Below are 24,657 nucleotides of genomic sequence, written 5' to 3' on the forward strand. Positions count from 1 at the left end.
TAGGCACCCCACTTGGCCAGGGTGGACATTTGGGCCATACCACTGCGTGGTTTAGTTGCCCAATCTCTCACCCATCCAGCAATAGGGTATGTTGTCTTGACTGTAACTGGTGTTGTGGTTGTAATACTCTCAGTTGCCAGGAGGGCAGCATACACAGCTGCCAGCTGCTTCTCTACTAATGAGTAACGAACTTCAGCGCCTTTCCACAATTGGGACCAAAACCCAATAGGTTGCTGTAGGCGCTCTGTCCGCTGCCACAAGCCCCATCCAAACCCCTCTGAGGTTACATGAACATTCAGCTCACAGGGCCTGGCAGGATCAAACACATTCAAGGCCTGTGCCACCTTGACAGCTCTCTTAGCAGCTGCAAATGAACCTTGCACCTGCTCAGTCCAATCCCAGCAAATCCCCTTTCGAATAAGGTTGTACAAGGGGCATAGTAACTGAGCCAAATGTGGTATAAATGCTCACCAATACCCCAACAAACCTAAGAATTCCTGTAACTGTTTTACCGTAGTGGGCACGGGGTATGCTTGAATCTTATCTATAACTGCGTCAGGGATAACTTTTGTCTTACCCGACCAGACAACTCCCAAGAATTTAACAGATAACCCAGGTCCTTGTAATTTGTTCTCGTTAACTGCCCAGCCACATACTTTCAAATGGGATAGCACGGTAGGGACTGCTTGCTCCAATTCTGAAAGAGAATCACTAGTTAGCATAATATCATCAATATAATGGTACATGTGGACTACCTCTGGCTGTTTCCATTTAGCCAGGTCAGCAGCTACCAGCCCATGGCACAAGGTGAGGCTATACAAATAGCCCTGGGGTAACACTGTAAAGGTCCATTGTCTCCCTTCCCAACTGAAGGCAAATTGGTCTTGACTCTCTGTGACTATATCAATAGAGAAAAAAGCATTGGCCAAGTCTGCCACAAAGTGGTATGTCCCCAACTCATGGCTTAGCTGATCCATCATGTTAGCTATCGAGGGAACAGCAGCGTGCAAAGGGGGAACAACTTTATTAAGTTCCCTGTAATCTACTGTCATTCTCCAGGTTCCATCTGCTTTGCGCACAGGCCATACTGGGGAGTTGTAAGGACTGTGTGCTGGCCGGATGATCCCCAGTATGGCCTGTGTCATGGCATTATGTATTTATAATATCACTGCTTCCATATTCCACTAGTGGGAGATATGAATTTATATAGGAATGGAATATTTGATAATTCATTCATTAAATAAATTAATATATTTCAAATGGGTCTATATATTTTATAATGGATTTGTGTGTGTGTGTGTGTGTGTGTGTGTGACAGAGACAGAGAGAGGGACAGAAAAGGTCAGACAGACAGGAAGAAAGAAAGATGAGAAGTATCAGTTTTTCATTGCAGCACCTTAGTTGTTCATTGACTGCTTTCTCATGTGTGCCTTTACCGGGGGGCTGCAGCAGAGCAAGTGACTCCTTGCTCAAGCCAGCAACCTTGGGCTCTAGCCAGCAACCTTGGACTTCAAGCCAGCAACCTTTGGGCTCAAGCCAGAAAATATGGGGTCATGTCTAGGGTGCCATGATCAAGCTAGTGACCCTGCGCTCAAGCTGGTGAGCCTGTGCTCAAGCTGGCGACCTTGGAGTTTTGAACCTTGGTCCTTCGAGTCCCAGACTGATGCTTTATCTATTGTATCACCATCTAGTCAGGCACAATGGATTTTAAAATAAATTTGTTTATATAAACTGGATACTTAAAAACTTTGTTTAGGGCTTTACAAACCCTAGCAACATTCTTGGTGGTAAATTCAGCCTTTAAATCCTAGTAAGCACTGTGTCAATTTCTTATTGGTAGGGTGAGCAAGGTGCAATAACATAGTCTTTATCATAAAAGAGTATAGGGTATAGCTGAGATATGCGTGGTGCATATATGCTTGTGAGGGGTGCTGTTGGTGGAGCTGGTTCTGGGACTTTCATTTTACACTATTTACAATATATCTTTTTTTCATACTTCATACAACCAGTGGGTTATATATATAGCAGTTTTGTATAATTATCCCAATTATACATGCAAGAACCAGCAAAATTACAATAAAATGTGTCCATAGATGCTTGTGACTCACTGTAAGATGGACTTAGTCTATACTTTTTATATTGTGTATTACATGAGCTTTTACTCTATTCAGCTAGCTGCAATGGCAGTCTTTATTCCATAATATAAATGACAGTTTAAACTCTAAATCTAGCAGCCTTCCAAATATCTAGGTATTTTTTTCCCTAGATATTGTTATGGCAAGTATCAATAACTGCAGATCCCTTTGGGCATGAATTGGAGAAATATATGTTTTATATATTTTTGGTGATAGTGCAAAACCTTTTAAGGGTTCCTAATCTACTTTTCAATCAATGACTTCTGAATTTCACTGTCTCAGATCTGGTAACTGGTCAAAGGTTGGTGATTTTTTTTTCTTTTACTGTGACAACAAACATGAGCCTTTTGACTGCCAGATTTTGATATTTTTTCTTATTAAAAAAATCAATGATTCTCCTTAATTATTGCCCATATAATCTTGTCCAAGAGCATCATTGTGTTTGCCCAGCTCCAGAAATTCTAGCAGGTCAAATACTACCAGTTTTCAAAATAGTCTTGTTGTCTATTACGGTAATTAAATCTGTCTTGCTTCTGATGGGTAATTGCTGTCACTTGGTCTCTGAGAGTGAATTTCATCATTCCCACTGATACCAGGAATCACAGTTCCACGAATAATCTCCTTTTGCTAACCCTGGTCTTTGAGAATAGCCACCAAAGAGCTTTTTAAGGATACTGATGCCCCCACAAATATTGCCTTAGTAAAAAGAAAATTCTCTAGTCTCTTCTCAGATCTTACTCAGGTGGTACATTCTCTAGTTAATGTCTTAGACATGTTTAACTCCATATGAATTCTGACCCATTTGTCAATACTCTGCAAGCAGGTTTGAACACCTCCACCTATTTATTAAGGCTGCTATTATGTCTAAGTATAAAGAAACAACCCAGCAGAGTTTTAAGATCAGATTCAGAACTGTCAAGATATTAAAGTATGAGTTACAACATGATATTTCTCTTATGTTGATAAATTCTATCTTCTCTAGGCTCATATTTTATACACATCTTCCATTTCAACATTCTCAAAGTCTAAACTTACCCAATTCCACTATTTTAGCTATTACATGTAAGCCAGTTGCTGCATCGCTTTTTTCATGTATGCCCCACTCTGGTTATGCAAAGATCTTATGTTAGTTATTGTCTAGAGGCAAAGAGAGCAGTCAGGAGTGGATGTCCTGGAGGAGGCATCATCTTCCAAAGAAAAGACCATATGTGAGTTATTTTAATGGTCTCCAGACAAAAAGAAGCTACCCTTTTCTAGAAAGAATGAGAGAATTATTTCTGCTCATTAATACTATAGTAGAATCTAAGGCACTTCCACCCAAATGACCCAATTTTTGTTATCAGAGTTTTCATCCTACCCTGTTAAGACATGATTTGTTTTATAGGAGTCCTAGCAAGGACTCCTATAAAAGGACTCCTACATATCCAGTCTCCTTAGAAAGGTTGCCATCTTTCCAATTAAATTCTTGTCCTGATTATCAGCACTGTCTTCACTGCATTTTTGAGATGGGGGTCTTTTTCAGGAGACGTTCACATTTTCAAAGCATTCATAGAGTGAAACAATTGGCTGCCCTGTACCTGCCAGTCTTTTTAAAAAGGTTTTACAGTCATTAACAAATCCAAGTGACTGACAATCTTTATAAATACCATTTTTTCTCCATTCCCTTCAAATGCAAGAGAGCTTTTACACAAGTCAATTTTACCTATTTTATTTCTCCAAATCAATAACAGTTTAGGGCGAGGATAGATTAGTAATCGGTACACTAGCACTTGCAAGGAGTTAAAAGTACCAATTTATACCCATAGTGGGGATTATTTTCTCTAGCTGGTCAGTGAGTGATCTGGTTGTAAGTCCCTCCCAAGAGTTGCCTTTCATGGCCTCCTCTTTCACGGTTACATGTACAACTCCTGCAAAAAAAAAAAGCCTTAGGCAAGATTTGATCATGGTAGTTCATCTCTGGAAGCAGAAGTAAGGACATAAGAAAATGCGAGATGAAAGTAGGGAAACCCAATGAAACATATCTTAATAAAATAGTTACTAAATTGGCAACTGGAACATCCCTTCACCCCAGGTATCCTCTAAGTCCGTCCATAGAATACTCCTAGTATCTCCTCTATACAAGTGGGCTTAGCATTTAACTCTCAACTCCTTATTCCATTAGTTTAAGGACTATTCTCCCATATTCTTTGTCTGGGGACCTCTGCATGAATAAGAGAATTTCTGTGGTTTTAGAGACAAACAAAAAGAGAGAAAATGATCTAGGGAACTGTCAAATTCAGCTGCGGCTCAAGTAAGCTGAAGGAATGTTATTTGTATCACCACAGACATATGCTCAGGGTCCAAACAATTTTCCATGAGAGAATTTCTAAACTTTCAACATACAAATAGTCACCATTTTATACAAAGTTTTTCAAAGAAAACAAACAAAAAAGAGCTATCAAATATACTCATGAAGCTAGTATAACTTCAAAATTTAGGAAACATAAGAAATTATGCACTAATTTCATTCATTAACACATAAGAAGTTTCTAAAAAAACTATCAACAAATTGAATTTTGCATGAATTTAAAAAGGTTGCAACTAATGTCAGGTATACATTATAACAGAACTTCAGGGAAATTTCAACAATAAAAATATTAACACAATTTAACATATTAACAAACTGAAAAAAAAAGTCTATATAAGTGTTCTATTAAATACAGAAAAAATCTAATAAAATGCAATACACATTCATACTTAAAAAACAACTACGAAGTAAATTAAAAAAAGAATATAACTTATTTATACCAGCAAAGAAACTTGTCAAAATCGCACAGAAAATGCTATCTATGTGAATATTTTGGAAATGTTTCCAATATAAGGAAAGGTAACCATAATGCCTATTTATTTCATATTTTACTAGAAGTTCTAGCTACCACATCAATTTTTTATTTATTTATTTTTTTAATTTTTTTATTTTTTTTCTGAAGCTGGAAACGGGGAGAGACAGTCAGACAGACTCCCGCATGTGCCCGACCGGAATCCACCCGGCACGCCCACCAGGGGCGACACTCTGCCCACCAGGGGGCGATGCTCTGCCCATCCTGGGCGTCGCCATGTTGCGACCAGAGCCACTCTAGCACCTGAGGCAGAGGCCACAGAGCCATCCCCAGCGTCGGGGCCATCTTTGCTCCAATGGAGCCTTGGCTGCGGGAGGGGAAGAGAGAGACAGAGAGGAAGTAGAGGGGGTGGAGAAGCAAATGGGCGCTTCTCCTATGTGCCCTGGCTGGGAATCGAACCCGGGTCCCCAGCATGCCAGGTCGACGCTCTACTGCTAAGCCAACCAGCCAGGGCCTACCACATCAATTTAAAATAGGAGTAAGCAGAAAAATTATAAAAAACTATATATTTTCTTACTTGCTAACATAGTTATTTGTAGATATTTAGTAGGGTTATTTATTTGTGTAGCAGTATATAAAATTTAGACTATATACATTAGGAATGACTGATTAGAAAATGCTAGGCAAAAATGCCATTTATAATAGTATAAATAGCTATATGAAGTCAATCTAAAAATACAAATAGGATTTTATTAAGATATTATAAAATATTATTGAAAAAGAATATAAGGAACTTTAAAATAGATATGATAAATGGGACACTATAGCATATTCATAAAAGAGAAGATACATTTTATAAAGATGCCAGTTTTTCCAATAATATTTTATAATTTAATGCAATTCCAATCAATAACCAAAAAAAATCTTTGTGGAGCTATGCAAATACTCTAAAATTGATTTGAAAACTTAAAACTTAATAGTAGTTAAGGAAATATATATAAATATAAAAGTATAAGGGAATTAAACATAATAGATACTGAAATGAAGCATAAAGTTATATGTGGTTTGACATACAGCTCTATAAAGCTATTCATCAGTTAAAGGCACAGAAATAGAGAAAAGCCTATAGAAGAACTTCTTTTATATTACATAGGTACCATTACCAAGCACAAAATAATAATGAACTAATTATCAAATGGTGCTAGAAGAGTTGAATTTTTATATTTAAAAATGCTTTGAGATTTCAATTTCAGACCTTATTGAAGTATAACTTCTAAATAAAGAAAGGACAGATACTTAAGAAAAAATATAGGTGGTAGTTGTTTTGATTTAAAGCAAACAAAGGATGTTATGATAGACTTGATTAAATTGAATTAATATTTTTTTAGGGTGCAGGATAACATATATGATGTTAAAGGCCAGTCAATATTAGAAGATATTGTAACACAGACAATTGATAAAGTATTAGCATACAGAAAATATAAAATCTTGTACAATTTTACAAGAAAAAGGTAAGAGAAACGGGCAAGATATAGAAAGACACAGCATAAATAGGAAAATAACCAATATTATAAAAAACATACTTAACTATTTGCTGTTAAATTTTAAGAAAAAATATTATTAAAGACAAAGAATGTGATACTATTTTAGATTATTAAGGAGCTCATATAATCCTCATGAAAATTAGTAAAATTAAACTTTATGAACACTAAAATTTATAAATTCTGATTTAGGTGGAAGAGAGAAACCATAAAGATACTTTTGTTCACCCAGAAAACACGTAAGAGGAAAATGTCATTTTGATTTTAGGAAAAAACAGAAACTATCTACTGATAAAATATATATCTAGCCTGACCAGGTGGTGGCACAATGGATAGAGTGTCAGACTGGGATGTGGAAGACCCAGGTTTGAGACTCTGAAGTCGCCAGCTTGTGCCTGAGCTCATCTGGTTTGAGCAAGGCTCCCCAGCTTGGGTCCAAGGTCGCTGGCTCATTCAAGGGGTCACTGGGTCTGCTGTAGCCCCTGGTCAAGGCACATATGAGAAAGCAATCAATGACCAACTAAGGAGCCACAACGAAGAACTGATGTTTCTCATCTCTCTCCCTTCCTGTCTGTCTGCCCCTATCTGTCCTTCTCTGACTCTCTCTGTCTCTCCCACAAGAAAAAAAAAATATATATATAATGCAATATATAAATGAAAATTAATAAAATATAATAAGCATGTATATCAAAATTAGTAATGAATGAATAATAGTTAATATATCATTAATGCAATTAATAAAATGTGAAATAATATTAAATAATGGTCATAAAATTTATATTTAATAATGTGGGTTTAAACAAAAATAAAGCAAGCTGTGATGTTTCATTTTAAATATAAAAGTAATATGGGTTTACTGTTAACAAAAACAAAAACACACACACACACACACACAAAACGGTTTACAGTTGTGAGTTACCAAAACACAGAATTAAATTTTTTATTATTATTTATTATTGTATTATTTTTCATATAAACAACTGTCAACTTTCTTTTGCCTCCCCCTGTATTATCTGGAACAACTAACTGAACTGGGAGTGTTTACTTTTACAAAAAGCTTTGTGCAGCATGTGTGGGTGAGCATGTTCATACAATAAATCTATATCCTCTTTCTGATCTATATGATTCCCTCACTTATTGTTTAGCAAGAGATTGTCATCATTTCAGTTTCTGTCAAGTAGACCACCACTGGGCTCAGTTTGCAGTTAAATGAGGAAGCAAGTAGTAGGAACACTCCCAGTTCAGTTAGTTGTTCCAGATAATACAGGGGGAGGCAAAAGAAAGTTGACAGTTGTTTATATGAAAAATAATACAATAATAAATAATAATAAAAAATTTAATTCTGTGTTTTGGTAACTCACAACTGTAAACCGTTTTGTGTGTGTGTGTGTGTGTGTGTGTGTGTGTGTGTGTGTGTGTGTGAGAGAGACAGAAAGAGAGAGAGAGGGGGACAGATAGGGATAGACAAAAAGGGAGAGAGATGAGAAGCATCAATTCTTTGTTGCGGCACCTTAATTCTTTGTTGATGGCTTTCTCATATGGTGCCTTGAGTGGGGGCTACAGCAGAGCGAGTGATCCCTTTCTCAAGCCAGCAACCTTGGGCTCAAGCTGGGGAGCCTTGCTCAAAGCAGATGAGCCCACGCTCAAGCTGGTGACCTAGGGGTTTCAAACCTGTGTCCTCCGCATCCCAGTCTGATGCTCTATCCACTGCGCCACTGCCTGGTCAGGCTGTACACTTTTTTTTTTGCCACACTCCGTATATACTAAATTCAGAATCTCTATGGATAATTTTACACCATCCACCAGGATTTTCCTTTCTCATTGGTATAATAAGCTTTACAATCTATTTTTAATATTATACCCAGTTTCCATAAATTTAAAATGGTTAGCAATTACAAAACTCTCAGAATTCTTTGTTGTGTATGTCACCTTATCTCAGTTTACATTTTGGTGTATAGTCAGCCTGCTGTGATAGGATTTTGTTCTCCCATGGTCTGCTTATACTTGAACCTAGTAAGAGATGTAAGAACAATGAGAGGTGGGTCTTAAGAATCAGTATTTACCTGAAATAACATTAACACATATTTGGTAATTATATTTTTCAGGCAAGGCAAAACAGAACAGTTTCTGCTGGCTAAGGAGGCTTGTATCCCTTGAGAAATTAGTACAGTTCAGCTGGGAATATGAGTGGGGAAAGGAATTCTATGAGAAACCAAAACTGAGCAAGAGATCTACAGTGTGAAAAAGCAAGGTCACTGTAAGAATCCACACATGTAGCTAGTATACAACAGTACAGCAAAGCCAAAGCATATATTGGAAATAGTTAAAGAAAAAGTAGATCTCAATTGTCCTTGCAAATATCTAGGTTTTAGATTTTGTACAGAAAAACTATTGAATATTCTTGAGTGGGAAGTAGAGACATAGTCATATTATAAATTTAGATGGAGGAATGGCTACAATGTGAATGGTAGGACTTGAGAGAGAGAAAATGCATAGGTATATTAATATCAGTCCAAATTTTGATATATCGGATATAATATCTGGAATGATGAATATAAATTTCCTGAGGACCAGTTGGTTAAAGTTACAGGTTTTACCCTGTCCTGTGATGGGGCAGTGGATAGCGAGTTGATAGAATGCTGAGGTTTCCAGTTCAAAACCCAAGGTTTGCGGAGTCAAGGCACATATAAGGAACAACTGCTACGAGTTGATGCTTCCTGTTTCTCCTGCCCTTTCTTTCTCTCTCACTTTCTCTCTAAAATCAATAAACAAAAATTTGGAGTTACAGTGGCTTTAGGTCTCATGTGTATTGGGAACATTGTAGAGTTAAGTGTTTGTAACCAGAATATAAAATGTAGCGATAAAAGAAAGGGAATCAGAAATGTCAGAAGAGTGAATAAGCCAGGATTGGAAAATGCAGAAATATAGTTTATTACAAACTTTACAAATTAGATTATATTGGTGTTTCAAACTTTAACATGAACTGAATTCATCTGTAGAATTTACAAAATATTCAGTTGCAAAGATTTCTCCCTCCTTTAGGAGATGCTGCTTTGGTGGACCTGGAAGAAGCCCAGACCTAATGTAAGTCTTCTGATTCTTCAAAATGTTGTGATCCAGAGCTGGAGAGCAGTGGTGCTCATATTTTGGCACATGTCAGAGTCTTCTGCAGAGCTTCTTACATGACAGATTGTCATAGAGACTCAGGCTTTCTGATTCAGTGCATTTGGATGGAGCCTAGAGATTTGCATTTCCACTAAATTCCATCTGGTAAGATGAAGTGGATACAGGGGCCATATTTTGCAAATGACTACCATAGGCCATTGATTTACAACTAGTTTAGAAATCCACAAGAATAGCATGGCAGGATCTTACTCAAAATACTTATCTATATATGAGTTCTGGCCCTATACTTTTTTTTCTTAACTCTTTCCATGCTCAACCTCACCCTTACCTATGGTATGCCCTAGAATAGGAGAAATGTTGTTTGAAAGCACTTTCTAGGTTGACTTGTTACAAAATCAAATGTGACAGCATAACTAAAAGTACTTTGCAACTGCAAAGGGTAATATGTATGAAAAATATTATTTCTGTTTCTAACTCAATATAGCAATACTGATCAATACCATCTCAAATTCAGAATAATTCTGGTGTGGTCCTATAAGTCCAGTAGTTGTGGCCTCCGTCACAGCTGCTTGGCCCGTGCAGGTTCACATTAGATTTGGATAGATCATAGAAAAACAATAGAGCCAAGAACTGGTGGGCCATTTTCTTCATTTCTAGCATTGTAGTCAGCCAGCGAGTAAAACAAACACACGGGCACTAAAACCCACTCATTCAGCACTCACAAAGCTATTGACACATCCAAGTTTTCCTAGAATCAAAGGCCCTGGGCCCTGGCCGATTGGCTCAGTGATAGAGTGTCAGCCTGGCGTGTAGAAGTCCCGGATTCAGTTCTCGGCCAAAGCACACAGGAGAGTACCCATCTGCTTCTCCACTCTTCCCCCTCTTCTTCCTCTCTATCTCTCTCTTCCCCTCCTGCAGCCAAGGCTCCATTGGAGCAAAGTTGGCCCTGGTGTTGAAGACAGCTCCACGGCCTCTGCCTCAGGTACTGGAATGGCTCTGACCACAGCAGAGCAGCACCTCAAATGGGCAGAGCATCACCCCTGGTGGGCACACCAGGTGGATCCCGGTCTGGCACATGAGGGAGTCTGTCTGAATGCCTCCCCACTTCTAACTTCAAAAAATATGAAAAAAAAAGACCCTCACCAGTTCAGAGGAGCTTACAAAGCCCCTCACATCTGTTCCCCTTCAGCATGACTCCATCTTGCTGCTTTCTCTCCAACCACCATGTGGCCTCTGTGCCCTGCAACAACGTGGTCTCCTTCCTAAATGGCCTCCTTGCTCTCCTTTTAAAACTTTTCAGAGAGAAAATCCCTCCTCCAGCACATGTTTGTTAGTATAACCAAGCCCCTTCCCAAGCCGAAAGGCAATCAGCACTATCACACGACAGCATCATCACATGAGCAGCTGCCATTTTTAACAAAGTGAGCATAAAAATCACATTTTACAAACTTATTTGCCCAACAGGTCCAAATTGTCAAACTGTGTATTTAGAACAAGAGAGAAAGATATCTTAGAGGGAAACAATAGAGAGTGAATACATTTTAAAAATAGTGTATCTATTCTCATGCTCATTTCTGTAAATGTTAATTTTTATCTTACATACTTGGTTAGGCAGTGGACAGCAGTATTTGATAGCTAGGTACCCTTGTATGCTTATTGGCTCATTATTTGTAAATAGTTTAGACCAACACATAATGATCCTGAGTGTGCTTAGTCAAGTGGGAATTCTTTTCACAGGTACTAAGTGGTGCAACATTGATACAAAAACAGAACTAGCTTACCTTTTATAATCGTTATGGAGGGTTTAATGTAAGAAAAAGCTACAAAGATTAGCCATTTAAATATTACGTACTGAATGAAACCAATCTCTCTGTGATAAAATGAAAGTAATTAGGGGGTGAAATAAATGCTTTCTTCAAAAAACCTCTCTCGACAAAATGAGAACGTAGGGTGAACTCTTATAAAGTGTCAACTGGCAATGGTCAAAGTATGAGGTTATTATTCTACTTTCCAAAGTTCTAGTGAAAATAATAATAATAAAAACTCCTTGTAACTTATTGTGATGATACTATATGGGAAATCAAAAATTAAACATCAAAACAAAAATAACTGCTTCAGATCAATTCTTTCATGAAAACTGTATTACAAAACAACATGCAAAATACGTTCTCTTTAAAAATGTTTTGTATAGAAAAATAAGTCCCTTAGTATTGCCTTTTATAAGGATTTTTGTATTTGTCTTGAAAAGCTAAGTGTAGGAAAAAACATCAGGAAAGAGATAATAGGAAAAGGACTAGACGTAGGCAGAGGAAATAGGAGGCCTCTCCATCCATCACTGACAAATTCTTCCTTAGTGATAGAGGCATACCAATTTATGTTTTTTGTTGTTTTTTTTTCCGTATTTGTTTTAAGACCTAGTAAGCTGAGGCTGTGGTATGCATTTAACGAATAATTATCTAACTTCATTTGGTGTTGAGTGAATATACAGCCACTAGAATGGTTAAAATGAGAAGGTCAATGGTTGTCATGATCTTGCTTATAAGAATAATTCCAGTTGCAGTCAGACCTCACCAGAAGTCAACATCTTTCCAGACTTGAGAAAACTTATTTTCAGTTAGAGCAATTAAGTTAGTGGCTTGGTTCCTGAATCTTTAGGTGGCAAAAAGTAGATAAACTATCAGGAAATAGGGGAGTCAGTGCCAGCTAGAGCATAAACCATTAAGATTACAGATGTAAAAGTAAAAGTGAATGCAACTAGATTAAATCAGTTTAGGTTAAGATGCATAACTATTGGCAACTGTCTCTAGGAGAAATGAGCTAAACATAATTATAACAAATTAAAATGTCTGGCAAAATATATTTGTATAATCTTTAAAATTATCTTTTTGTAGTAATTATATATTTACATTTCTGTTGTAGATAAAATGACTTAATGAAAGTAACTTTTTTCTTATTTTTTTGTCATAAAAAAGACAAATATATGCACCAAACAAACAAACAAAAAACATGTTAGTAGCCACACAGTACAACACTGGCCACATTTCAAATTTTTTTATAAAGGGTACAGATAAATTTTTCTTAAATAACACAGAATGCAACACTTCAAAAATTCAGAGTATATTGCTGAATGAACTCTTGTGCTACCTGAATAGTCTGTCTGAGATTGTTATCTCTAGAGAAGATAGTCAAAGTGACTAGCAATTCAATTCTAAATTCTCTTCTTAGAGTGAGTTAGAGTAGCAGAATACTGTGTACTTAGATAGAAGTGGTTAGTTCCACACACTATCACTTTCTCTGAGGTCCTTTATTATGTTACATCCTCTGCTTTTGCCAAAGGCAGTTATAATAAATGGCCACGTGGAAATGAAGCTGTCATTCACCACAAAGCTGTTGTATGGAACATGGAGGATTATATTTCTTATATAAAATTCCAGGTGAAAATTTTATTTTGAGATTTAATTCTGGCAATAACTTTTGATTTTCCTATGTAACATGTTTTCTAAAGAAAAATGTCTTATGAAACTTTTCCCCAAAGACATAGCTCAATGGCTAAGAGAAAAGATTGTACAGACTGGCTCTATGGGCCTATATTCTAAATCTAGGCAAAGGTTTGTATTTTGTTTCTGTTTTTTAATCCCTTTATAAGGCATAGTTCTCACCCTGCTTGGTATCTAAAGAAGAAAGTCACCCTGTTCCTGCTTGTGTATACTCTCTGAAGAGGATAGCCTCCTGTTTTTCAGGAATATGGCTTTGACATTCTCTTGACTCCTCGTATTAATTAGTCAAGGTCAACTCATACTATACTTCTAAACTAAATCATTGGTATTTTCTATATTATACTCTTTGTCCCTTTTCCTATGCTTACAATAGTATTTCTCAGCATAATTTCAGGGCTTTCTGACTCAGAAAGTTTATTTCAGACATTGTCAAATCAATATAGCAGTAAGCACAATAATTTATAGCATTATATGATATTAAAACCCTGGGCTGGCCCTGGCCGGTTGGCTCAGTGGGGGAGCGTCGGCCTGGCGTGCGGGGGACCCGGGTTCGATTCCTGGCCAGGGCACATAGGAGAAGCACCCATTTGCTTCTCCACCCCCACTCCCTTCCTTCCTCTCTGTCTCTCTCTTCCCCTCCCGCAGCCAAGGCTCCATTGGAGCAAAGATGGCCCGGGCGCTGGGGATGGCTCCTTGGCCTCTGCCCCAGGCGCTAGAGTGGCTCTGGTCGCGGCAGAGTGACGCCCCGGAGAGGCAGAGCATCGCCCCCTGGTGGGCAGAGCGTTGCCCCTGGTGGGTGTGCCGGGTGGATCCCGGTCGGGCGCATGCGGGAGTCTGTCTGTCTCTCCCCGTTTCCAGCTTCAAGGAAAAAACAAACAAACAACAACAAAAAAAAAAACCCTGGGCTTAGAAAAAGACATAATAGTTTTTAAATCCAGTCACTTTAAACATGCCTATACAGAATATATGTATTTTTCTGCTTAATAATAGAAATACATGAATATAGCCATTTACTTTGGGCTTCTATGATCTTCCACCTCTTCTTATATTGGATGCCTTTGGGAAATATCCCATAGAAGATTATACTTTACTTCTTTTTTGCTCAAATTTTTTATCCTTTTTATAATACTTTATAAAATATTTGAAATTCAGAGTACCAGATTGATATTTTCTATTAATCTAATAAACAAAACAATACAACCTATACATTTACAAAACAAATGAGATGGCTATTTCTGTGAAGAATCTTTTACACTGAGAAGAGGATTTTTGAGGAAACTATTTACTAGATAAAATATTTTCACCTGAAATTAGTAACTTACAAATATATCTAAGTGAATTCCATATTAAAATTTTAATTTTTTTACAGATATATTTTGTGTAATATTTACACCACGATTTTACTTCAATTTAGCATAATTGGCTCTGTAGGTGATATGTATGTAATATGGTAGGTATGCACCCTGGGATATGGAGGTAGGGTATAATAAGATCAATTCAGACTTTAGAAAATTTCAAGTAGCAGTTATATTTTTAAGATTAGAAAGTTAGATTTAGGCCCTGGCTGGTTGGCTCAGTGGTAGAGCGTCGGCCTGGTGTATGGATGTCCCAGGTTCGATTTCTGGTCAGAGCACACATGAGAAGCATCCATCTGTTTTTCCACCCCTCTCTCTCTTCCTTCTTTCTCTCTCTCTCTCTTGCTCTCTTCCCTTCCTGCAGCCATGGCTTTGTTGGGGCAAGTTAACCCTGCATGATGAAGATGGCTCCATGGCCTCACTTCAGGTACTAAAATAGTTCAGTTGACAAGCAACAGAGCAATGGCCCCAGATGGGCAGAGCACTGCCCCACAGGAGGCTTGCTGGGTTCTTCCTGTTCAGGGTACAAGCAGGAGTCTGTCTTTCTGCCTTCACATTTCTTAAAAAAATAAAAAAATATATAAAGTTAGATGTAGATTTCTCTTAAATTATAACATTGCATGTATTATCATCATCATCATCAGTGCTTCCAACAAATAGATAACCACATTAACTGGAAAAGGAAGTTGGCAAAAGAACTGACCATGATGATCAAGAAAGGGTCATGGATAAAATAATGTTTCAATCAGCCTTAGGCCTTTGGGTATTCAGCAGCTAAACCCTAAGTTGTGTCCAAATCCCATCTGCTAATGGGGAATGATTTTTATATACCTTCCTACGTTCTTCTGTTGATCAATATTTGTTATTAATTCTAGTCTATATTAATTATTGTTGAAGTTAGCTAGGGTTGGCGGTCCAGGCAATAACCTGAGATAAGGCACAGACTAAGATTTTAATCCCAAATTTATTTATCAGACCCAATATCTTGCTCTGCTTTATAATTTTTACTTTTTGTGCCTCCTGGTTTGGTCATATTGTCACCAAAAATTCAATATATCTAAAATACTGAATAATCTTCAGTACAATTTTGCTTTTCCCACCAGTCTTCTGTGTAAGTGTTGCTATTTTCCACATCAGAAATCTTCCCTCTCACTTAAAATTTCACATCCAAGAGATCACCAAATACTGTAATTTCTATCCTGTGAATATCTTTAAAATGATCATTTCCCCTTCTCTCCTCTTGAGTCATCTAGTTCTAGTTCTATAGATACCTTGTTATCTTTGGCTACTTCTGTCTGCAGAGAATACCATCCTAAAATATCTATTTTCTCTATAAAATTCTACCTGTCTTCCTTGTTTTGTAGTTTAAAAATCCATGTGCAGAGATGGATGTGTTAATTATCTTAACTGTAGTATTTTATCAATATGTAAGTATTGATAAATATCATATACAATAAGATATTATGTACATTTTTAATATACATAAATTTTATTAAAATATGTAAGGATAATAGAGTCTTTTGTAATAACAAAAATGGAAAAGGTAATGTATATTGACAAAAAACAAACAGACAAAAACCGCAGCAGGATAGTACCTTTTTACTTTTTTTTTTTTTAAAGTAAGAGAGACAAGAGAAAGGGACAAATAGGAACAGACAGACAAGGAAAGAGATGAGAAGCATCAATTCTTCATTGGGGCTCCTTAGTTGTTCATTGATTGCTTTCTCATATGTGCCTTGACTGGGGGCAGAAGGGCTACAGCTGGGCCAGTGACTCCTTGCTCAAGCCAGTGACCTTGGGTTCAAGCCAGCAACCATGACATCATGTATGTGATTCCACACTCAAGCTAGCGACCCCACACTCAGGCTGATGAGGCTGTGCTCAAACCAGAGACCTTGGGGTTTCAAACCTGGTCCCTCTGCATCCTAGGCTAATACTCTATCCACTGCATCATCACCTGGTCATTGATCAGGTTCTCCAAAATTTTAATTTATACAGTAATGCCTACTTATTTGGTATTTCCAAGTGTACTACCCTTTCTGATACCTAATTGTGTTTCATATACAATTACCTCTGCTAGTTAAGAACTTAATCCTAATTCTTGTTTACTTATGAATCTTTTTTCTTCCAAGTTCCAATTCAGATATCACTTTTTGGTATCTGCCCTGACTCCCTTTTACCTTCATGAATCTTTATGCTCACCAGAACCCTGACACCCACACTATCAGGCAGCTGAGCTCTCATCATTACTGTTTCTCCCTTTTTTTTTCTTTTTTTTTTTTTTTGTATTTTTCCGAAGCTGGAAACGGGGAGAGACGGTCAGACAGACTCCCGCATGCGCCCAACCGGGATCCACCCGGCACGCAGGGGCAGATGCTCTGCCCACCAGGGGGCAACGCTCTGCCCCTCCAGGCATCGCTCTGTCGCGACCAGAGCCACTCCAGCGCCTGGGGTAGAGGCCAAGGAGCCATCCCCAGCACCTGGGCCATCTTTGCTCCAATGGAGCCTCGCTGCGGGAGGGGAAGAGAGACAGAGAGGAAGGAGAGGGGGAGGGGTGGAGAAGCATGAGCCAACCGGCCAGGGCTGTTTCTCCCTTTAGGAAAGACATTGTTAAACTTGAATTTTTAAAAATGTGTTTTCTTCACTAAATTTCTTGGATGTTAAGATCATGCCTCATTAATACATGTAACCTCGTGTCCTGGCACATAATGGGTTTTCCCTTCTTTTCTCCAACTTTCCCCACCTAATAAATTCCTGTGAAAGTATCTTTCTAAATATAGATCTAGTCATGTTATTCCACAACTTAAAAACTTTACCTAAGCCTTTATACTAACAGATACATTCTAAACTTCTTAGCATGACATGAGAGATCTCTCAAAATTTGGCTCCAATATAATTCCTTTTTACTCTTAGCATATCTGACATCATTCCCCAAATACACCATCTGCTGTCTAAAACTCCTATTTCTATTCATGCCCTTCACTTTATCTTGTTCATCCTTGTATCGTGAACTCTAGCAGGTTGCTTAGGAAATAGACACACTAAATAAGTATTTGTATAAAAAAATAGAAATAAATGAAAGATTGACTAAGTTAACTTGTTTCAGACTATATACATGGTAACAGTGAACGGCAATAACAATATATTTCTACTTCAAAACTGACAACCCACCACTTTTATGGAATTGAAATTTTGACAACTCAGGTGATTCTATCATAGAATCCTGAAGTAATGGGGGAAACAAGGATAAATCATAGACTAAGAATTGTTTCTTTCTTTCGAAGCACCTGAGTTTTCCAGGTGATTCAGAAGCACTTGGTATAGTTTCAATAGTTAAATCATCTTTCAGTCTAAAATATATTTCTTGTCAGTGTCTTTTTCCTGACACATTAAAGATAAAAGAAATGAATGCATGGCTTGTTTATTGAGACAAAAAGAAGCAAAGTTTAATGTATTTTAAGTACAAAAGGCAATGTTATTTTTCTATGTGACCACATTAACTATAAAATGGGTTATTATTTTATTATACAATGCCACGTATTTCTAAGTTATTTTCCTAATACATACAAATCTCTCCTTTGCTGCCCAGGTCTATTTCCCTTCCATTTTTGTCAAATATCCCTTCTCCATTCATTACACCATAAATCCATGACCAAGTTCATGATTTTGTAAGCAATGAGCACATTATGTTTTCCTGGTGACATGGATGGCTCAGATTTTGTCACTTTTACTTTCATAGTATGATATATTCAGAAAATTTCAGAATTTTGTTATGTTACAGGGTGATTACTTCTATGTCTTAGTGATACTTTATAAAACTAATTCCTAACTTTAATGAACATATTTGTTAGAGATACAGTGTCAAAGAGAGAAAAGGAATAATTTGTCAAATATTTTATAAAATATTTGTTCACATTAATATTTTAACAATCTGAAAATAGTCAGTCTGCATTTGTTGATTGAAGATCATTCAAATTTTTTAAATTAAAATTTCTCAAAATAGATAGAAAAAAATAATCTATGCATTAAAATTTCCCCCAATATTGGACAGATGATGCAATAAATAAAACACCACAAAGCCTAAGGAAGAACCAACTAAGAACATGTTTAGGTGAGATAATTAAGAAAATTTTAAATTAAAAATGCATATAATGCTTGTATAAACCAAGCAAATCCATTAAAATGAAGATAGTATTAAAAATGAAGTTTAAGTGCTTTTCTTTTTTATGTATTAGTTACATTTAAATCATCTCCAGATCATGTTTGATTTCTCAAGCCTCTGGATAGGAGTTTATAAACATATATCTTTTTTTTTTTTTCCTGAAGTCAGAAGCAGGGAGGCAGAGAGACAGACTCCTGCATGTGCCCAACTGAAATCCACCCAGCATACCCACTATGGGGCGATGTTATGCCCATCTGGGGCCTTGCTCTGTTGCAACAGAAGCCATTCTAGCACCTGAGGCAGAGGCCATGAAGCCATCCTCAGCACTGAGGCCAACTTTGCTCCAATGGAGCCTTGGCTGCAGGAGGGGAAGAGAGAGACAGAAAAGTAGGGGTAAGGATGGAGAAGCAGATGGGCACTTTTCTTGTATGCCCTGGCTGGGAATTGAACCTGGGACTTCTAGACGTTGGGCCGATGCTCTCCCTCTGAGCCAACTGACCAGGGCAAGCATATATCTTTTTAATATGATGCTGAATATATTTAAATACCATTAATGAAGTTTAAAAATACATCAAGTTTTTCTTCAATAAATCAACCATACAGAATCTAAGTTATTGTAAGACTTCCTCAACCCTTATTTGAAGTAAAAATAAACTTTCAACATGTGTTCCCATTGAAAGAGCAGGCTCAAGTTGAATTGTTGATAGTTATCCTAACCTTACTATTCTTTTTAATCTTGGAATTCAAATATTTATATCAATCTCTTCATGTTTAAATTTTTTTAACCCCTGAAGGCCCTTCTGATACCACAACTGGGTGATTTCAGGATGTGGAATTCAATTTTAAATAATCCCTGCACTGTCACATCTTGGTCTCAATTTGAATTGTCATCACTCATTCTGCTTTCCTATGTGTTACTATTCATATTGTTAATGTTTCTATAATTTCTAAATCATTTTTACTCTCATCTCTTGCAACAAGTACCTTGACTCTTCCCTAGGGCCAGAGCTTGAAATTGCTTAGACTTTTTTTTTTTCATCAGTGCTTGGATAAAATATGCTTGAGGTATAGCCAAAGTAGATCATGTAGTATGAAGAGAAAAACAAAACAAAGCACAAAAACCTGAGAAATTAAAATAAAAGGACATCAACATCTAACGACTCAACAGGTCAAAAGGAGTCACCAGAAAAATCTCATTAAAGTATGCATGAAAACTAGCAGAGAAACATATAAGTTAACTTATAAAAGAGTTTTAAGAAGTAAAACAATTGAAATAATGCCAGGAAATTCAAAAGATAAATAAAATAAAGAATAAGTTGACAATTTGGAAACTTAGATTTGGGCAATTAAGAGGTCTTTGGTAACCTTGGAGTTAGTGTGTCTGAGAGGCAGATCTGTTATGTTAAGTAATGTAGTCTGGAAGGAGACTGCTTGAATTCAACAACTCTACCACTTACTACAATAGTTTTGTGGCCTTGGGCAAGTCACTTCCGTGATCTTCAGTTTTTATATCTGCAAAATGAGTATGATATGAGTGATTGCCTCATATGGTTATGGTTTTGTATGAGTTAATATAGATAAAGAACTTGGAACAATATTTGATATATAAGTTATTAAACAGTGATTATTTGGATATGTATTATCCAATTTCCCCTTCAAGGAAGGAGGCATCATTCTAGCTTCTAGGAAAACCATTAAGGGAGAGGTCTCAGTTATTATCTCCTTCAGGATTTACTTCAGTTAGAGAGTCACATCCAAAACTGTTCTCTTGCAAAGACAACTCAAACAACTGCAGGAGAGGGAGTACAAAGGTCCAACCATTTCAGCCTGGCACAGAAGGTCTCTGCTGGTCATGTCAGCTCAACATTTTCCATGGGTTAGACTAAATCTGTTGGTTCAATCCTGCTTCTTTTCTTTGCCATGTTCATGAATCAAAGGGTCCTTGTCTATAGTAAATATCTTGAATACTAAACTTTACCTTGGAGTCTATTTTCCAGTAAATGCAAACTACAGCATAAGTGTGGTTTGCTTTTGAATTTTTAGTTGCATGGATAAACAATCAGATAGCAGTAGCAGCACTGGATTTCTTTTTCATGCTTTATATTTAATGAGACTGTGTTAATAAAACTATGTGAGATTCCTAAATAAAGTTTGAAAATTAATTTATTTTCATAGGTATAATCATAGTAACTACCAGAGTATTTGCACTATAAACAAAATCTATTTATTTTGACAAACTTTTAAGGTTTCTTAAAAGCCAATCTATAAAAAAAGTCTTTACAAATAGTATGGCTGACTTATGATAGTAGGTAGTAATTTATACACAGTATAATTAATCACCTCATTAAGCAATATCCAACATATCATATATCCTTGCATACTAAAAATTATATTTATTATTGGTAAATTAAAATAACACCTCAAATATAGTTGAAACTGAAAGAATACATGGAAGCTAGAAAGACACTGAAAAAGTTAAAGCTTCTATAACAGACAGGGAATGGCGTATCTTGATGCAGAGGTTTCCAACATAATGAATAGTTATTAAAAACCTATGGACACTGAGATTTCATTTGCAACTCCTGAATGACAGGGTCTAACTTAAAAATCTCTCTTTCTCTAAACCCTTGTCAAAGACCTCATTAAAACACACACACACACACACACACACACACACAAACCTTTTTTTCTAACTGCATTTAGTAAATGCCTAAGTTCAAATGATTTTGAGGAGTTCATACCAGTAAATTATATGTTGAAGGGGGGAAAAAATCTATCAGAAGTTATACAATGAATAATTTAGTGATTATCTTATCAGTTCCCCTTCTGAGAGAACTTGGACAAAATTGTAAATGGCTCTAGATTATAGCGTGAGTGAATTTAATTAACCATAAGGAAGATTTTCTGATGGGTAATGGTTGTTAACATTGGAATTGGTTTCCTGAAAGAGCTTGTAGAACAGAACAGAAAGGGGGGTACCTTTTATTATGTTCTATATTATATTAAAGAATGTAAGTTCAAAAATAGTTCTGCCTGATGAAAAATATATATGCACATGTTTGTGTGTGTGTGTGTGTGTGTGTGAGAGAGAGACAGAGAGACAGAAAGAGATAGAGACACAGAGAGAGAGGGTGGGGAGAGGGAGAGAGGATACATCTCAAAATATTTTCAACCCTTTTTGTATTTAAAATATGACAATCTGGTCTGGCCTGTGGTGGCACAGTGGATAGATCCTTGACCTGAAATACTGAGGTCTCTGGTTCAAAACCCTGGGATTGCCTGGTCAAGGAACATATGACAAAGAACCAATGAACAACTGAAGTGAAGCAACTCTGAACTGATATTTCTCATTCCCCCCTAACATTCCTTTCTCTGTAAAATCAGTAAATAAACTCTAAAAGAATACGTGATATTCTGATATTCAGGCAATGTTTCTTAAAAATAATTCAACAACACAATAAGCATTCTTTAAAACCACTTAATATCAGCCAGTTTAAAAGTATCTCAATATGACACATAAAATCTTTTTAAGTATACTTAAAGTATTTTATTCTAAGTATCTGGAGTTAATGCTGAACTTTGCTATTATGTAAACAAAAGTGATGTTTTTTTGAATATTGGTTTATTTATTAAATAATTCATCTTTATTGAGTTTTAAAAGATACATGTCCCCTCAAAAATCCATATTTATAATGAGTTATTGCTATAGATATACATTCTCTTTTACTTAAAGCAGAGATGGAGTGAAAGTGAGATAAAAAAATTAATAGTAAAAGATAATAAATTAACTGGATTAGATTTTTCCTTTAATATTGAGCTCTCCAGGTTCCACAGAGAAAAGAGTGGCAATGACTCTAACCAAGCTCCTGACGGCAGTCCTTTTGCCCAAGAACTGTTGTTCTGTGGAGCTGGTTGCAGAAAAAAATGATAAGCATCTTCTCTATTCTTCTCAGAAACACTGTACCCCTTCTCTTTAAACCAGACTTCTCTCACTAAAGGCACTTATTATTCTGCGTCAACTGTCATATAGATGCACCCCAGTAACAGCAGGATCTTCTTGATGTATGCTTTATGACATTATTATTGGTTATCGAGACACAAGGGTAAGTATATTTGAAGTACATTATAATGAAATGTTTAGAAAGCAACAATTGGGTTTTAGAAGGAAAACATATGGTTCTTTAGAGGCAAGACAATAAGATTTAGAAGAAGTGAGTCCTTTTTAAAAAAAATTCTCATAAAAGAATCCAGGAATAAAATGTCAGCAATAAACTAATTTTCTCATAATTCCTTGAAAACTTCTAAGTCAGCCAAAATTTACTCAATGTGAAGAAAATATTCAAGAGTAAGTATTATCTGCTGAAATTCTAAAGTGCATTGTGCCAACACAGTAATAGATGTGTGAAAAATTAAAACTTTATTTAATATAAAGGAGGTTACTAAAAACAAAAGAAAAAAAAGGAAAAGCTTTCTAATCTTTTATTAAAATAATCATTGGCATTTGGTCAATGATTATTGAAAGACTATAAAACTGTAAGCAAAAACTTCTTTAACAGTAAGGTAGGATTTATTAAGACATTTCAATTATTAACTCGCTTACTGAGATTCATTTGATGAAAGCCATATCATTCGTTACTTGTTTCTTCATCTATTTTGTATCCCTAACCTTACCACCTCACACACAACAAAGTCATCAAATTATTACTAGTAGATTGCTAGGCTAGTTTGGATTACATGTTTATCCTGAGGACAAAATAATTAATAAAAAACCAATTAAGCCCTGGCCGGTTGGCTCAGCGGTAGAGCGTCGGCCTAGCGTGCGGAGGACCCAGGTTCGATTCCCGGCCAGGGCACATAGGAGAAGCGACCATTTGCTTCTCCACCCCTCCGCTCTGCCTTCCTCTCTGTCCCTCTCTTCCCCTCCCGCAGCCAAGGCTCCATTGGAGCAAAAGATGGCCCGGGCGCTGGGGATGGCTCTGTGGCCTCTGCCCCAGGCGCTAGAGTGGCTCTGGTCGCAACATGGCGATGCCCAGGATGGGCAGAGCATCGCCCCCTGGTGGGCAGAGCGTCGCCCCATGGTGGGCGTGCCGGGTGGATCCCGGTCGGGCGCATGCGGGAGTCTGTCTGACTGTCTCTCCCTGTTTCCAGCTTCAGAAAAATGCAAAAAAAAAAAAAAAAAAAACCAATTAATTTGTCCTCCATATCACTCTAAAATATAATGACTGTTTCATAATGGAAACCTAATCTCATAAAACTCAGACATCATCCCTTCTTCAAAGCTTCTTCTAAAATCAAAGTTGAACAGATTTTTCACCTGTTCACTTCTTTTCAGGGACATATTTATTTAATGATGATTTATCTTAGATGGAAAACTATTTTTCTTTTAAATCAAGCATTATTGAGTTAGCTTTACTTTGACATTTACTTCAGCCTGACCCAATTCACCCATCTTTTCAGCAACTTTTACTGAGGATCAATGAAGCACTGGAGAGCTTTAACTTACAGTTCTATTTCAAAGATCTAACATCCTGTGTATGGCAGATATATCGATAGCTAAAGATACAACCACAAGTTAAGATATAAGCACAAGTAATTAAGGAAATGACTGGGAAATAAATCAAAGCAAGGCCAGGTCTTGGAAAGCCTCAAAAATGATGAATTTTGAAGGATATAAGGAATTAGTAGGGAGACATATGCTTATTGGGTTAAAAGGAGGGAATGAGGGAGGCAAGCATCAGATCTCTCAGGCAGGGAGTACAGAATATACCAAAGTTTGGAATGAACAGGATCAGAATTCTTTTCTGGAAACCACATTGATTAACTATTGGTGAAAGTTAGGACAAAGTGCACAAATTTGATTGGTGATGCTGGAAAGGTCAGATCTAGAGTAAATACTGCTTTGGACTTGATGATTTAGAAAATAAGGAATAATGGAGGGACCATATGACCTGATTAGAAGTGTGGCAAATGTGTTGAAAGGGAAAAACTGATGAAGAGATAACTCCACTAACAGACTGTAAGA

This window comes from Saccopteryx bilineata, chromosome 2 (assembly GCF_036850765.1).
Source record: "Saccopteryx bilineata isolate mSacBil1 chromosome 2, mSacBil1_pri_phased_curated, whole genome shotgun sequence".
Classification (NCBI taxonomy): Eukaryota; Metazoa; Chordata; class Mammalia; order Chiroptera; family Emballonuridae; genus Saccopteryx; species Saccopteryx bilineata.